General features: G+C 38.5%; 2 long non-coding RNA genes across 2 annotated transcripts in view; both read right to left on the bottom strand.

Annotated features, from left to right (window-relative positions):
- Positions 1-16,141, bottom strand: part of LOC135971142 (uncharacterized) — a 323,711-nt gene that overhangs the window by 208,399 nt on the left and 99,171 nt on the right. The window lies entirely within an intron of this gene.
- LOC102116283 (uncharacterized) overlaps positions 6,998-16,141 on the bottom strand; it is a 41,976-nt gene continuing 32,832 nt past the window's right edge. Inside the window, exon 2 of the long non-coding RNA XR_006698845.2 lies at positions 6,998-8,204. This is a non-coding gene — a long non-coding RNA (uncharacterized lncRNA). The remainder of the gene's footprint in view (positions 8,205-16,141) is intronic.

Genomic DNA, 16,141 nt, shown 5'->3' with positions numbered 1-16,141 from the left:
CTACCTTAGGAATGTGTTATTAATAAGGAGGGGATGTGCCTCTATAGTTGTACTAAAGCCAGGTTTGCATTTGGTATATGCTCTATGTATTGATTCATATGTGGTGTTTGTTTTTCAAAAGCAAGCAGTGAACAACCAAAGTCAACACTTTAAAATGGAGAATAGCTGACTACTTTTCTCAATTTAATTTAGATTCAGTTTTATGAATTAAAATGGCTGAGCAGGTAACATCCTGGCTAGAGAAAAATCCAGTGTACTCTGAGCCCCAGCTAAGCTGAATGACTGACAGTTCCCAAGATTAGTCATCTCCTTGCCTTTGCACACTCTCCTGCACTTAAAATATCCTGTCCCTTTCTTCTTCAAGTACAAGGAAGGAAGTCAAGTCTCTCAATGTCCCACTGTTTCCCAGAGAGAGAAATATCACCCTCTGAACTCCCACATCATTTTTTTCTCTGAACAATTCTTATTTTCACCACTAGATTACTAAACCTTTGAAAGTAGAGCTCAAAGTATTTAGCTCTAAAACCTTTTAATTACAATGAATTTGATTCTATATAAATGCTAAATAGGTACATAAATATACACATGTGCACAAACATTATCTACATTTCAATCCTTCCCATTGGTTCATCAACAATCTGCAAGAATGCTGATACTTATGACTTTTAGGAAATAAATATAAAATGCAAATAAAATACCCAAGAGAAGTGAAAATAAAGAATGCATAATACTGATTGTATGTATCCTTGAGAAAGTAAAACAGTAAAATAGATTTTTACTAGAAAGCACTACACAAAATAACTTTCCCATATATTACTTTGCAATATCAAACTCATTCACTATTTTTGTATTTTAAATATCTACCAAAACCCCCATATTTTTAGAGATTTTGATGAACACGCAAAAGAAATAATAAAGTCTGATTTGAGCATTGAGGCAATGTTAACACAGACTTTTGTCTGTTAACATTGCCTTTAAAAGCCAAGGCAAATTTGGTAAAGAAGTGTCCAGAGAATCTGACAGCAACAATAACCTCAAGTTCATTGGAAATTTTGAAATTCTATGCATTGCTACACACATTTAGGTGAAATCTCCCTTATTGTCAAGAATCTACAAAAGGTGAAATGGCGTCTTAAAGAAACATAGGATTCACAAAAAGCAGGTTATTGGTTCACGTATAGTAAGCGTGACATAACACTATCTGCCTTTTCTGATGCAAACGATAGGAAATATTAAAATAATAAAACACACTCCTATCTCTGAGGATTTCAAATTGGGTGAGATGTAAAGGCATGCCCTCATCACATGATAATATGGTTCCCCAAGGCCACAGAGGAGATCTGATCAATGTGTTTTCCAGAATACAATGGAAAGAGTGCTTAATCCTAAAAGAAGAAAGAGACTGCTGTGAGAGATTAGGTGACTTTTGGAGTATAAGCAGGAGATGTTTGCCCATGAGATAATGCAGAGAGGATAACAAAATTCAAGGCCAAGTTTGCAGCATAGGCAAAAGCAAGAATGCACGTAAACCCCTGGCACATTCTATAAACTGCTAAAAATCCAGGTGGTAAGGGCCCAAGCTTCGTGGGATCAGAATGAAGTGTTTGACCTGACTGTAAGGTTAACTCTACTTATTCACTTACCAGGGGGAAGAAAAACAAAATTAAGAGACAGAAGTTTAAAAATCTGTTAAAATCCCCCCTGGGTTAACAGAGAGGTTCTATAATTCAGAGAGGTTTGCAGTTCATCAGCTACAGTTTATCGCCTTGAGAAAGTAAGAAACACGTTGAGTGTGTGTTTTCACAAGCTGCCGCTTTCTGTATTCAACATGATTTTCCAAATGGGGAGATATATTTTTCACAAAGAACAGGTTTCAGTAACAAAATCTTTTTAGCAAAGAAAACATTTTCAAAGTTACCATTTCACCAAACTCCCTAGGCAAATGAATATATACACCCACCTCTTAACCTCGTAGTTTCCTTAGAAATGTCCAGTTGAAAGGACTTAACAGTTGTGGGAATAACCAGTTAACAACACTGGTTCTCACTCACCCATTGGTAGGCTTTGCCTGTGTCCCCACCCAAATATCTTGAATTGCAGCTCCCATAATTCCCACGTTTATGGGGGGGGTCTGGTGAGAGATAATTGAATCATGGGGGCAGTTTCACCCATACTGTTCTCATGGTAGTGAATAAGTCTCACGAGGTCTGATGGTTCTATAAGGGGTTTCCCTTTTCGCTTCACTCTCATTCTTCTCCTGCCTGCTGCCATGTAAGATGTGACTTGCTCCTCCTTGCCTTCCACCATGATTGTGAGGCCTCCCCAGCCACGTGGAACTGTAAGTCAATTAAACCTCTTTCCTTTATAATTACCCAGTCTCGGGTATGTCTTCATTAGCAGTGTAAGAACAGACTAATACACCCACAGAGCTAGGAAACCAGTCCAGCTCTCAGGAGTCCAAGTGCTATACAGGCTATTGTTAAGGTGACTGTTAGAAGCAAACCTCCACAGGTGAATTGCCATATAACTCTCTGTGGAGCAATAACAAGAGCACTCTCTCCTCTTCCCAGTAGTCTTGCTCCAGTCCTTCCTTTTGTCCTCCACTCTCAATTTTTCTCTTCCAGAATGTCTCTCCTAATGAACCTGATCCAACTGGATATGCCTCAATTATCCATCTGGAGCTACTTACCAGCACTGTTTGCTTCATCTCAGCTTTTCTGTCATTTTCATGCATTTATATTGTGTCTCCCAACTGGACCATAAGTATTTCTGCATCTTACCTTAGCCTTTCCTGTTCACACAGTGAGCATTCAATAAATTCTCTCCATTGTCTGTTTCATGAGCTGACTATCTTATAAGACAGACCTAAGAAATAAAGGAGTCTAGGGATTTCAGAAAAATGTATCATAATAAAAAAGCTCCAGTAGCTAACAGCTGGAAAAACTGAGCCTGCTAGCAAAGAAAAAAAAATATATATATATTGTGGCAACAGAGAGAAGACTAGAAAAGAAAACAAAGTATGATTAGAGAGTAGCCTGAGTAAGAAAGGGGAGGGAGGGACCAATAAAGGTTCACTCTCTGAGAGACTGATCACACCGTCGCTATAAGGCTAGGAATCTAATTATTTGTTTTTAGGAATGTTGGACCACAACTTTCAAAACAGTTTCCTTGGAAGACATGTGATGATAATACCAAGTAACTTTCCTTGATTTTTAAAATATTATAAAAGTGCTTAATGTGCCTTATAAACATTACCAGAATATTTTAAATAAAATGTCACTTTGCCAAGCCACAACTCCTTTTGGCCCCATAACTTACATCAGCACAGCCTGGATTCTGGGAAGCCCCACCAAGATTTTGGTGACAGATTTCCATCACTACAAAACAATGGGGCCAGCCTGAAAATGAGGTGAAGACCAACTCATCCCGAGAGAAAACATGACAGCTGAGACATGACGAGCTTGGCCCTTATCCTGGACTTTGGTTGCCTGGTGAGCATATGTAACCTGGCATTCAACTGCACGGAAAGCTGAGGAAAGTTAGAAAGGATATTTATAACGTCCAATGATGGAGAAAAGCGTCTCAAGTCCAAACAGCACTGAGATTTCTTTAACACCATTACTTACCTGCTGTTATATATTGATGAAATGTAATGACAATATTGGTTTATATCAGTATGTTCAGAACCAAGAAAAACTATTACAGATGGAAAAATGTAAAAGTGGATACAACTGGAAAAATAAAGACTGTCTCACCCTGATATGTTGCATGTCTACTCAGAAAAGTTGGACTAAGGTGTTGCTTTGGCAACATGAAAAGTGTAGGAAAGACCTCTCCCCAAACGATCCTCCCTCTCCCTAACCAGTTTCTTCCAACAAGAATCTTCGCTTTCTCTTAGGCATTTCTCTTAGAAGAGGAGGTTTAAAGAAGATTAGTAATTTACTTTTCACGCATAGTAAGAGAAATAACAGGAAGTAGAAGATAAATGAGGAAAGGCCCTCAGAGTAAGAAAGAGGGACTGAGAGAATTGAAGTCACTTCATTCGTTATTTGGTCTCAGGGTTTGCCTATGTCACAAAGAAAGAGACAGGAGAAAGTCAGTCCAGAGAAAGACAGATCAAAGAACTTGAAGGCAGACCAGGAGAGAGACTGCTACCAAAGCCATTCTTGAGGAGAGTTTGTTTTTTGTTATTGTTGTTTTTTGTTTTTCTTTCTTTTCCTTAAGAAGAATTATGAACAAATAAATCCTACGTAGGCAGAACTTTCATAAACACTGACTCTCTGTCATGGTATCCTGTTTATTTCCTTCATAGTACTTATTGTAAGTGGCAATTAAGTGATCCATCTTTGCTTTACTTCATTTCCTGTTTCTCTTAGAAAGTATTGCTGAGAAGAGGGACCTTGTCTTTTGAACAAATCACGAGGATGCATCAAATAATATTGTTGAATGACAGAATAAATTAAAATAAGAGTGCTGCAGCGAGTCTAAACAGAATGAGCTGGGGGAGTGTGGCTACAGAGGAGCAGTGGCATTTAGGAGGACCTAGTAACTTCTAGGAGAACACTTTCAGTACAGGGCCTAAGAGAGATCCTAAACTGGTTCTCAAAGCTGGCTTGCATCATGCACACCATGGAGTTTTTTTTTCTTACCGTGTGGAGTCCACATCAGCTCATTACAAAATAGGAGAGCATTGTTCACTCATTTTCCGTGTCAGAACCACACAATTACCTCAGGAATGCTGAGAGGGACGCCTGTGTCACTGTGGACATTTACCACTCACAACTCCCTTCTCCCGGAAATATTTCTTCACAGCCACAGTCCTGGCGGGGGTTGGTAGGGGAGTGTTTGTGCCATCCTGGTACTCCTAACCATGATGGCAGAACATAATCCGAGATGGACTAACCCCAGGACGCCTCACCCTACTGTCTTGTCACCCCTCTAAATCCTTCCAGAGGGTGATGGTAGCTGCTCTACACATGCTAATATGACCCAAGCCAGAAAAATCAGAGTCCTTTCTCAGAACGTTTCAAGTGTTTCCTGGAGAAAATAGTGCTTTCCTCTCTGATCACATTGCAATAAGGATGTGATTCAGAGGCTGCCCATGGCCCTGGCTCCCACCATGTAAAGAACACTGAGTTAAGAGGCCAGGCGCAGCGGCTCACGCCTGTAATCCCAGCACTTTGGGAGGCCGAGGCAGGCAGGTACCTTGCGGTGGGGAGGTTGAGACCAAACGGGCCAATATGGTGAAATCCCATCTCTATTAAAAATACAAAAATTAGCCAGGCATGGTGGCGTATGCCTGTAGTCTCAGCTACTCGGGAAGCTGATGCAGGAGAATGGCTTGTACCCGGGAGGCAGAGGTCGCAGTGAGCTGAGATTGCACCACTGCACTCCAGCCTGGGCAACACAGGGAGACTCCGTCTCAAAAAAAAAAAAAAAAAAGAAGAAGAAGAAGTGAAAACTCATAAAGAGGCAGAAACATGAGTAGATTTTAGATTTACAAGGCCACTCACAGTCCCTGGCTCAGGTCAAGTCTGGGTTACTGAGTTCTCCCTGTGAGTCTCTGTGTTGCTCCAATATTCTTCCCCTCCCACAAATCCTGTTTTGCTTAAATCAGTTTGAAATGAATTTCTGTCACTCGTACCCAAGAGAACCGTAAAACAGGTAGTTATGTTTCCTTTACATTTCAAAGTAAACTAGGAAGTGTCTTGGGTAATTATTTTCTCCAGTCTTCAACTGGGAGCTAAGAGTTAATTGTCAACTCAGAGGCTGCCCTAGGAATAAAAGTGTTACTTCTCTATATTACCTTTTTCTGCTTACTTTTGTTCTACCTCAGAACAAATAGAGGATCAAACTCACACAAAGAGTAAGAGGAGTGAGAAGATTAATGGCTAAAGACACTGGCTTTCCACATTCCTATATTTACTCATTTAGATAACTGGCTAGATTCTTCAGAATTATACTCTGCTGACTGTAACCCTTCACCCACTGAGCTCCGGAGTTTTATTCTGAGGAAATAATTCACCATCAGTAGGTCAAAACACAAAGCAGTGCATTTGTTATACAAGAAAAGAGATTTTGCAAGTGAAATGCATTACAATTTGGTCTTTGTCCTTTTCCTTCCCTCTTTTTAATTTCTTCTCCTTGCTGCTAAGCTTTTGCTGTTTTCCCTTTTGCATGTGTAGAACAGTATATTTCATAGTGCTCACTGTACTCAGGAAGAAAATATTGCAACAAAATGTGCTATTTTAAAATACAAGGAATAATGTATAAACACTTGAGAACATTTCAGCTGACTTCATAGGTCTAAACACAGCAGTAATGACCTCTGTAAACATGACTTAAGCTTTGAACAGTTATTAAGTGTGGCAAACAGCTATCCCTTTCTCCGACACTCCCATCCCCCATCCAGCCTCATTATTTTTAACAAAACTCTTTGTACACACACTATTAAGCAGAAAGCCAGGATAATTGTGGTTCACATAAGCCAGTCATGATGAGTTCTTGCCTTTTTGCCAATAATTAGTCTAAGGGTGATCCTGTGGTCCAACTCCAGCCTAGATAAGACAGAAGACTGTGAGGTTTTCCAAGATTCTCCCCAAAAAAGGTGAGATTCATACCGAGTAGGGAAGCCTATAGGTATGACTGTAAAAAAGATGTCATAGACTACTACCCAAGGATGGAAGAGCAAATGAATGGAAGGAGCCTGGATCTTCTGGAATTTATGTTAAGTTAGCAACTGTCTTTATGGCCAATACCACTATTAATGCAATTATTAGTTATTTACGACTGAATATATCTTAGCTGATACATTATGAAATAGAATTAAAAGTATATTTACATTCATCAATTTTTATTATGATAGCAAGGGGATAAGTAATAATCGATAAATATTTTAAACATGAAAAAGTTGGAGTTTTTTCACTAGAGTACCATAAACTCTTTGCGGATTACTTCTGGTGTAAGTCAGGACTACACAACTATAGGAAAATAAAACTTGTAAGTGGAACAAAGTAAGAATTTAATTTTACATATGCGAAAGTACACTTGGTCTGGTTTTACTTTATGCATCATTTCTCTCATGTACAACTTTAGCATTTACAGATATGATTAAAAACAGATTAACTGAACAGAATGTGTAATGGTCCTCAGCTGAGTATCAGAAAATTAAAACAGATTTGAAAACTCTTCTGCAAAAACACTCAGGATTTAAATACATTGAATATGTCAGCAATTTTGTACTCTCACAGCAAGAGATAAAAGAAGCAAAGATAAAGGGATGCACAGAACAAGAAAGTCTTTGGGGATATTAAGGCAATTAAGAGCAATATGGAAGTAATCAAAACTTGGTCGACAGACCAAATAAGACCTTATGAAATAAAACTATGGGCCAACATTTGCAGAATGTTGCATGCCTTCAGATTACATGTCTACAAAAGAAATCAAGGGTTAGATTCAACGTGCAGATATGAAACATTAGCAATGGATGAAATACAAAAGGATTTCCAAGGCTTGAGCATAGACAGGCGTGCTAAAGTTTAAATCCTTATATAGCCCTTAGCCAAGTTTGGAGCCTTAAAGCAGTGTTTTTCAATCATTTTATCACGAAATGACAGAATAATGCATGAGTAGAAAATATGCAAAAGTCAAAGAAACTGTGAGCTTGGGTTGTTCATTGTGTGAAGTTCTGTTTTAAATCAGTTTGATATATTCAGGAAGTAGGTTTATGTTTTTGTTTTATCAATTTTTTTCTTATATAATAAATGTTAAAAGATATATGTAATAAACACACCCAATGTCCTAGCATGAAACATACAGAATGCCTGAATGTGGGCACTGGCTGTTGATTAACAAAACCAAGCAAGACTCTCACATCAGGGGATACTGGGCTTCTCTGGAGACTTCCCTGGGAGAGAAATAAGAGCCACAGACATAGATAAACACAGGGTTTAAGCTATCAGTCAATGCAGATCTCATGAAGATGAGAATGCAGCCAACAGATGTGACCCAAACCGCACCAGACAGGGAAATCATAACGAGGCAGACGAAAAGCTATGTCTCTGTCTGGATTATATGTGATGGGTTGGAAACTGACATATTACAACCCAGATTTCACTGCAGCAGCTGTCATGTTGCTGATCCACTTGTGTATTTCTTTCGGCTCACTCAGCCTCCTTTTGTGGTTCTTCAAATGTGGCAGGATCCTTAAAAAAGATTAATTTAATCGTATCAAAGACATTTGAACTTTAAATAATAATGCCACAAAGGAGAGGCAGAGCTGGTGCTTCTGTTGCTAATTTGTTTCGTTGCTTCTTACATTTGCTGCTTTCCTACACTCAGGCAAACCTCCCGTGTTTGTACTGTGGCTCATGATTGTTAATGGACTGTCTAAATGCTTCTCCCCTTCCACCCCAGCATATCAAACTCCCATCTTTTTTCTTTGGCTGAAAACTTTGGGGCCAGATGAAGACTATTGTTTCCAGGAAAGACTAGTTTCTGCTAGTTTTCTCAGAGAGATGTTTCCTTACAGTCCCCCTAATAATTGTGGAAATCCCATTTGGAGCCTAGTAACTATGCCTTATGTGTTTACACAGCAAGCAGAGCCACAGGATGGAGGATCCACTAATTAGCCACTTTGAGAGCCTACCCATAAATTGGAAAACAAAACACCTGGAAATTGTAGGGTTATGTGACAAATCACCTTTCCCACCAGTGTTTACAGATGGAAGAAAAAAAGTCTCTGGGGAAGGCAATATTTCAAGTCCAAGGAACATTCCATAACCACGAAAGGCTATTCCAGAAATAAGTTAGCAACAAAGGCCTCTTTGAAGTATTTCAAAATACACTGGACATAAAATTGGAAAGCATCCTATGAGTCAACAATACTTCTAGGAAATAGGAGAGATGGAGACGCCAGCCTTTTTCCTAACTCTTTCCTCAGTCTATGGTGGAATGGACAAGAAAGCTGTTGTGCAACGGATGGAGAAGATATCCAAGGTACAATTATCAATGGAAACTCTTCTTGTCCACTCACTGCACAGTACAAAAGGAAAGGTTTAGTGTGTGCTGAAAGGAACTCAGGCCCAAGGGACTTTTTCAGACTTGATATTCAGTAACTACTACAGAGGAGAGACAACTTGAGAGCTGCATCTCCAAAATAAGAAGTTGGGCTAAATGACCTTTACAATCTCATCCACTGTCAAACAGGTAGGGGCCCGATATCTCTAAAAGTGAGATAAATGGATATTGAGAACAAAAAAGAACCAACCACCTCTCCGTAACATTCTCCTGCCAATTTAGAGCTTGTCATCTTCTTTTTTCCACATCTAAACCTTGAAAGCTCAGGATGCACATTTCGCAGGTGAGGATTAGGAATAGGAAGCTCTTCTGTTTGGGAAAGCACTTGAACAAAGTAAACAGATGAGAAATGAGGACCTATCGAGTGCTGTGAAGTATTAGAATTCACTGTAGATAAACTGTCTTTTGGAAAATGGGGATTTACACTATAATATCTTTAGGGATACATTATATATATTTTTTTCAGACAAATAAGCATGGTCCTTTTCTAGTCCACTTGACTCAAACTCCAGAGAATGAGCTGCTGTGGTCTATAGTGTCCTGGTCAAGGGAGATGGAAGGATTGGGTTCCTGGGCCCGACCTGGGAATTAGATTTCCTTAAAAAGGTCAGATATGGTGCAGACTGACATGCCAAAAAAGAGTTAATAGTTAGCAAATACATAGCCTTTCTATGTGTCAATACTAACATATGCACATGACATATATGACTTATTTAATCCTCTCAACAATCCTATAAAGAAAGTGCTATTATCATCATCTTGCCCATGTGAATACTGCCCAAGGTCACACAGCTGGTAGTGATTACTGAATGTTACATAACAAATCCCTCAAAACATAGTGGCTTAAATCAATAATAATAATTTATTTATATATTTCATGGTTTCTGTGGGTTAGGTATTCAAGCGCAGCGTGGCTAGGGGATCCTGAGTCAGAATCTTTCATAAGATGTCAGATATCACCTAGAGCTGTACCCACTGGAACACTTAACTGGGGCTGGAGGATCAGTGGGTGCTATGTTGGAGCTGCTACGCCCACAGCTAAAAAGTGACAGAGGCTCTATGCCACCCCAGACATCTGACTCCACAGTTCCTGCTCTTCACCACTCCACGACGCCACTTCATGGCTGGAGAGATGCCTTTTCCCTGTGGCCAGGGAGGACGGGAGGAGCACGAGAGAGGAAATACTAGGAACTTAGGTATCTTTGGATGAAAAGTTTAAATTTTCTTTCTTTTTCCCCTTAGAACCTTCAAAGTCTTATTCAAGGTCCAGTTTTAGGTTGATAATTCCCTTTAATATGCCTCCAGGAAACCACTTTTGTGTTGGCAACATCATCCCATTGGGAGAACTTAGGCCTGGAGTTCTTTTTTTTTCCTTTAAAATTTTTTTTTTTATGTTTTAGAAACAGAATCTCACTCTGTCTCCCAGGCTAGAGTGCAGTGCCTGAGCTCACTGCAGCCTTCAACTCCTAGGCTCAAGCAATCTTCCAGCTTAGCCAGCCGAGTAGCTGGGGCTACGGGCACACACCACCATGCCCTGCTGGGCCTGGAGTTCTGACTGCTGGACACCCAGGAAACGGTAGAGATCCCAGGTGGAGCCTCTCAGAGGTGAGATGAGGAGCCAGGTGGCAGGAAGAAGCAGGGAGAAGCAGGGAAGCAGTTTGGCCTAGCTCCTTGTCACCCTAGATGTCTAGGGAATAAAGGAGAGGATCAATCTTAAATTTGTATCAAGGACAGCCTGTGACAGACACGGGTTACAAACTAGGACAGCTGGTAGTTATCGATGAGTGTCTTCTACTGCAAATGAATCAGATGCTAGGCACAAAAAAAAAAAAGGTTCAAATTTGAATGTGAATATGTGAGAATGGTCCCCAAAGAAGCAAAGTCAAAGAAAAAGTGGTGATTCTGATAAACAGCTTTAGCTATTAACAAATAACTTATTTCAAAATTTAGAAATTACCAAGTAAAGCTGAAATTTAATCACATTAGCATTCAGTCTTCTCACAATTTGGATATAGTCTTCTCAAGAATTTTATATAGAAATCTGAGCAGGGCTTTCCCCCAAGCCAGACACTGGTAATTCCTGAATAAAAGGCAAAATGGCTAATATACACATGAGAATTTCCCTCAAACTTTCTAGTAAGCAGAGAAATTCAAATTAAAACATAAGAGATTATTTTTCACTTATCACCTTGGCAAAATTTTAAATAATAATACACAGTGTTGGAAAAGATCTAGGTAATAGAGACACTAATACACTATTAAGAGGTGTGAAATTAGTTCAGCATTCAAGAAGGAAATTTGCTGGTATTTATTACAATTCTGCAATGAAGTGTTATGTTACAGACATACTTCCACTTGTTCCTAAAGAGGCACATATGAGAAAACCCATTATCAAACAGTGTATAATATCAAAAAATTAGAAACTCAGTTGTTCATCCATAAAGGCATGGTTAAAAATAATTACGTTATATGCATAGTGGAGAATATTGCCCAGTATTTTAAAGGAGCATGGAAAATCTATATAAACAGAGTCATGAAAACTTTTCCAGGTCATACTGTTAACAGAAAAAAAAGCAAGTAGAAAACAGCTTAATCCTATGTATACAAAAATAATTTAAAACTATACACTATGTAGGTATGTATCTATAAATAAATAGATCTATATTAAAAAGTTCAGAAGAATGACTATCTTTATATTTATATGAATACAGGGAAGAGAATATACAGGTAGAGAAGACGTTGTTAAAAAGAAAATTACAAACTTTTTCATCAAGAACTTATTCATGTATTACTTGTGTAAAAAAATAGAGAATGTTTTCTATTCATTGAACTATTCTCGATCAAGTACCTAGTGCACAAAACCATTTCATAAGAACACACAATATCACCCTTGTTGCAATCACATTCTCAGAAAATCAAGCCTTGTTTGCCTGAAACTCTAAGCAATAGTGGACCAGGTGTTTGAAAAAATGAGGAGAAATAAACCCATCTATCTCTGCTGTCTGCTTTTAGTTTTTAGCATGACCTTCTTATGGTTTCTGTCTTGGTATCCTTTTTACGATCATTGCTTCCCCCCAAACTCATGTAAAAGGTCTGAAACATAAACCATCAGTTCAACTGGAAAATTGGATATGAAAGGATGGCTTCATGAAAGGCCAGTTTCCACATTTAAGGCAAACTCACTTTTCCAGGTGAAAATTGCAAATAAAAATAGATCAAAATTCATGGTTTTTTCCAACATGAGAAACAGATACTTAGCACCCAAATCTCAATGAATACTCTGTTTTCTCTCCAAATTAGTCTATATAACTACAATATAAGCTACATACTGTCTATAAATGCTACCAACAGAACAAATATGAAATTATTCAATAGTTTCCCTGTTCATCACACCCTGTTCCTTGGAGCAAGATGTTTACATCTGCTCTAAGCTTCCAACTACTTTTAGCTATCAGAACGCGGTCACAGCTATCTTCCTCCCTAGACAGCAAACGGCTTGAGGGTCAGAGTGTGTCTCATTCTCCCCTGGATTAACCATGGCACAACATCTAGCTCAGTGATGAGCCAATAACAAGTTCTTCAAAATTATTGTCTATGAAATATCCAATTGATTTTTAAATGCTGTGTGTTAAACAGAGCACCTATAGAAGAAATTTCTATTCCTGTGGTTTATTACAAGTCATGAAAGGAAACATGCAAAACCTTAAGCTACAATTCCAAATGTGATCCTTTGAAACAGAAGTAGAAACATGTAACAGAATCTGGGAGCTGTAGTGGAAATATGAGCACTGCAGTTCCTTCAAGCCAGAAACTATATCTTCTATCTCTATGTTTCTACATCCAACACTGTGCCTGATGACCCAGTGGGTGCTCAAAGATATTACTGAATCATGATTAAACCCCTGAGCAGCCTTGGGCTTCGACGGCAGACAATCTTGTGTGTGAGTCTTGGCCTGATAAATTTTAGCCATGTGACCTTGAATTTTCTGTTACTTTGGATCCTTATTTGTAAAACTGAAATTAAGAATTTCATAACCACCAGGTTGCTGTGAATATTAAATAGGTAAAATATCCACGGCAGTGCCTCGTTCTTGAAAAATAGTATTTATGTGCCTGTTCACTTCTATCAAGATAGAAGCTGAGGTTCATTTTGCATGTACTCTAGAGGAAAAAAAAAAAGATGCTAAAAATCAGTGAAAGAATTGTCCTGGGCCAGTTTAAGCCTTAGCCACCACAAGTCTTTGTCATCTTAAGTGATATTAATATGATGTGAATTGTTAGAAGATTTTAAGTCTTTGCAATCTCTTTCCTTACTTCTCCCCAACTGTCTCCCCACCCTCACCACCTAAATAAAAGCTTCCTTTTTCCACTTGCCCTCATTTTTGCCTCCCAAGACAGAAGCTGAATTTGTGAATTCAAGTCTTGAAGCTTGATGGTGAAGACAAGAGAGAAAACAAGACCTGGAGAAGCAAAGAAGGAAATTTACAAAGGAAAAAATCAAGGTTAGTTCAGGGGAGAATAGAGAAATCATAGGCAAAAGCAAAGAGGAAGGAAAGTAACTCTTTTGAGCTAAATTTCGGAAAGAGTGTTGGGTAGAGATTTGACGGGGAATGTTGCCTAGAGAGAGGCTTCTGGGTGCCTAAGAAGTGTGAAAGATAAGTTAGAGAGAAAAAGAGGAAAGATTTTTAAAAAGCGATTGCAATGAGTTACAAATTTGATATCTTTAAATGTTCTCCAACAAATTTAAGTCAAGATTGCAGGTATGTTTAGTCATTTGGGGATGCTGATCTCTGCATCTTTATGTGCAATACCATGCAAAAGCTGGGTCTCCTAGTGTCCTAAGCTTTTTTCAGAAGTTCCTAAAAATTAAACTTGCCCTTAATACAGGAATGAATAATGAAAGAGACTGTAGGTGGCATACAAAAAGTTATATGTAGTTTTGTTAAGAATATTACACATAATAAGTGGAGACCAAGAGAGGCTAGGGCAAGCCGGTTCCCCATGGAAGGCAGATTCCAGTGTGGCACTTGCCAACAGGCCTTCGGTAGGCCCTAAGACTGGATTCTTCTTCCCAAAAGGACAGAAAATGCCTATGCATGTACACAAGTTTAAGCTCATATGCTTCTTTATTGTAAGTAAGTAAAATATCTAGAATAGATCAAGTTAAAATGATCTTTACATCATTGTCAACCACTTGCTAAAGGCAGGGAAGCCCTCTCACGTAAACTCTACTGAAATATAGAACATATAAAGAAATATGTATGTCTTAGTTTCCTAGGGCTGCCGAAACAAGTTACCACAAACTTGGTGACTTAAAGCAGCAGAAATGTATTCCCTCACACTGCTGGAGGCCAGAAGTTCTAAATCAAGGACCTGGCATCCACACTCCCTCAAGATGCTTTCCCAGTGAGAATTCATGTCACGCCTCTCTCCTGGCTTCTGTTGGTTCCAAGCATTCCTTCCTTTATGGGCACATCACTCCAATCTCTGCCTCCATCTTCACATTGCTGACTTCTCTGGGTATTTAGCCTGTGGACCCTCCACTCTGCCTCCTATTCTATCTGTGTGTCTCTCCTCTTTGTGTCTTTTATAAGGACAATTATCATTGAATTTAGGGCCCACCCAAATAATACAAAATGATCGCTTCTACAAATTGTTGAATTGTAGAATATGTATATATGATTACATCTGCAAAGATTCTTTTTCCAAATCGGGTAATGTTCACAGATTCCAAGATATGACATGGACATATATATTTATAGGGGCCAACATTCAATTCACTATATTGTATGTATCGTAAGTATACAGTTCAGTGCATTTTCCTAAAGTGAAATAGCCATCCCCTAAATCAAGAAATTAGCAGCAGCCCTGAAGTCCCCATATGCCTCTTCTTATTACAGTTACCACTTCCAGGATAACTATTAGTTTTGCCAGTTTCAGAAATTTATATAAATGAAGTCATTGTGAGATCACATTGTGAGACATTCATCATTGTGATTCATGTAGATATAGATCATTCTTTGTCATTGCTATGTGGCACTTCATTGTATAACAATACCACAATTCATTTGTCCATCTACTGAAAATGCACATTAGTATTGTTTCTAGTTTTGGCAATTAAGAACAATGCTTCTATAAATAATATTTCTAGAATAATTATATTATTCTAAAAGATCATTCTAGAATATTCAAGAAGATCATTCTAGAATAATTATGATCTATAGAATGATCTTCTAGATTATAGAATAATATTTTAACATGTCTTTTGGTAAATGTATACAAACATTTCTGTTGAGTATGCACCCAAGAGTGAAATTGTTAAATTGTAGAATATGTATATATTTTGCTTTGCAACCAATTTTCTGTAGTGGTTGTATTAGGGCAGCTTTGAAACTTAAACTCTCAGAGTGATTAGCTAACATCTACTGAAGTCCCCAAAAAACTTCTCTGAGGTTAAACTTATCACAGTGTTTCCAGTGTTTTGATCAGGTTTAACTCCAGAATTAGTGGAGTTCACCTTTGTATAAATGGTTTGTTAAATAAATTCATAGTCTCTACAATATTGTGGAGAAAATGCTTCACCTTCTTACAAAAATAAATGGAAATACTTGAACTTCATTTATATACATATACAGCCTGGGTGAGACCACTGCCCCCTAGATAGCCTGGCACCATTTGTACAGTCCTTGGGACTCCTAGGTCTGTCCAAGTTCAACAAGTTCATTCCCGAGATTTGCTGCAAATTCCACAGCTCTGCTTTCTAAGCATTTTATTCATTGGATGCTTTTTTCTCTACTGTACTGGGCAAAACTAGAGGGGAAATGCAACCTATCTTCTGGGTTCCAAAAGCAATCCACTCTCACCAGTAATTTCATGAGTTTTAATCAATGTTGCTGAATATTGGTGGGCCACTAAGAGAAAAACATTATGGAGAACATGGTTTACCATTACCCAGGCTCCACTCCCTTCCTGTTGGATCCCCTGGTCCACATACTTTTTCCTCCATTATGCAAAGCAATTCAGTGCCCCAGCTTGTATCCACAGAGCTGCATATCCAAATCTA

The sequence above is a fragment of the Macaca fascicularis genome, chromosome 6 (genome assembly GCF_037993035.2).
Source record: "Macaca fascicularis isolate 582-1 chromosome 6, T2T-MFA8v1.1".
Taxonomy (NCBI): Eukaryota; Metazoa; Chordata; class Mammalia; order Primates; family Cercopithecidae; genus Macaca; species Macaca fascicularis.
Note: the sequence above shows the minus strand (reverse complement) of the source record. Positions and strands in the feature narration are given on the sequence as shown.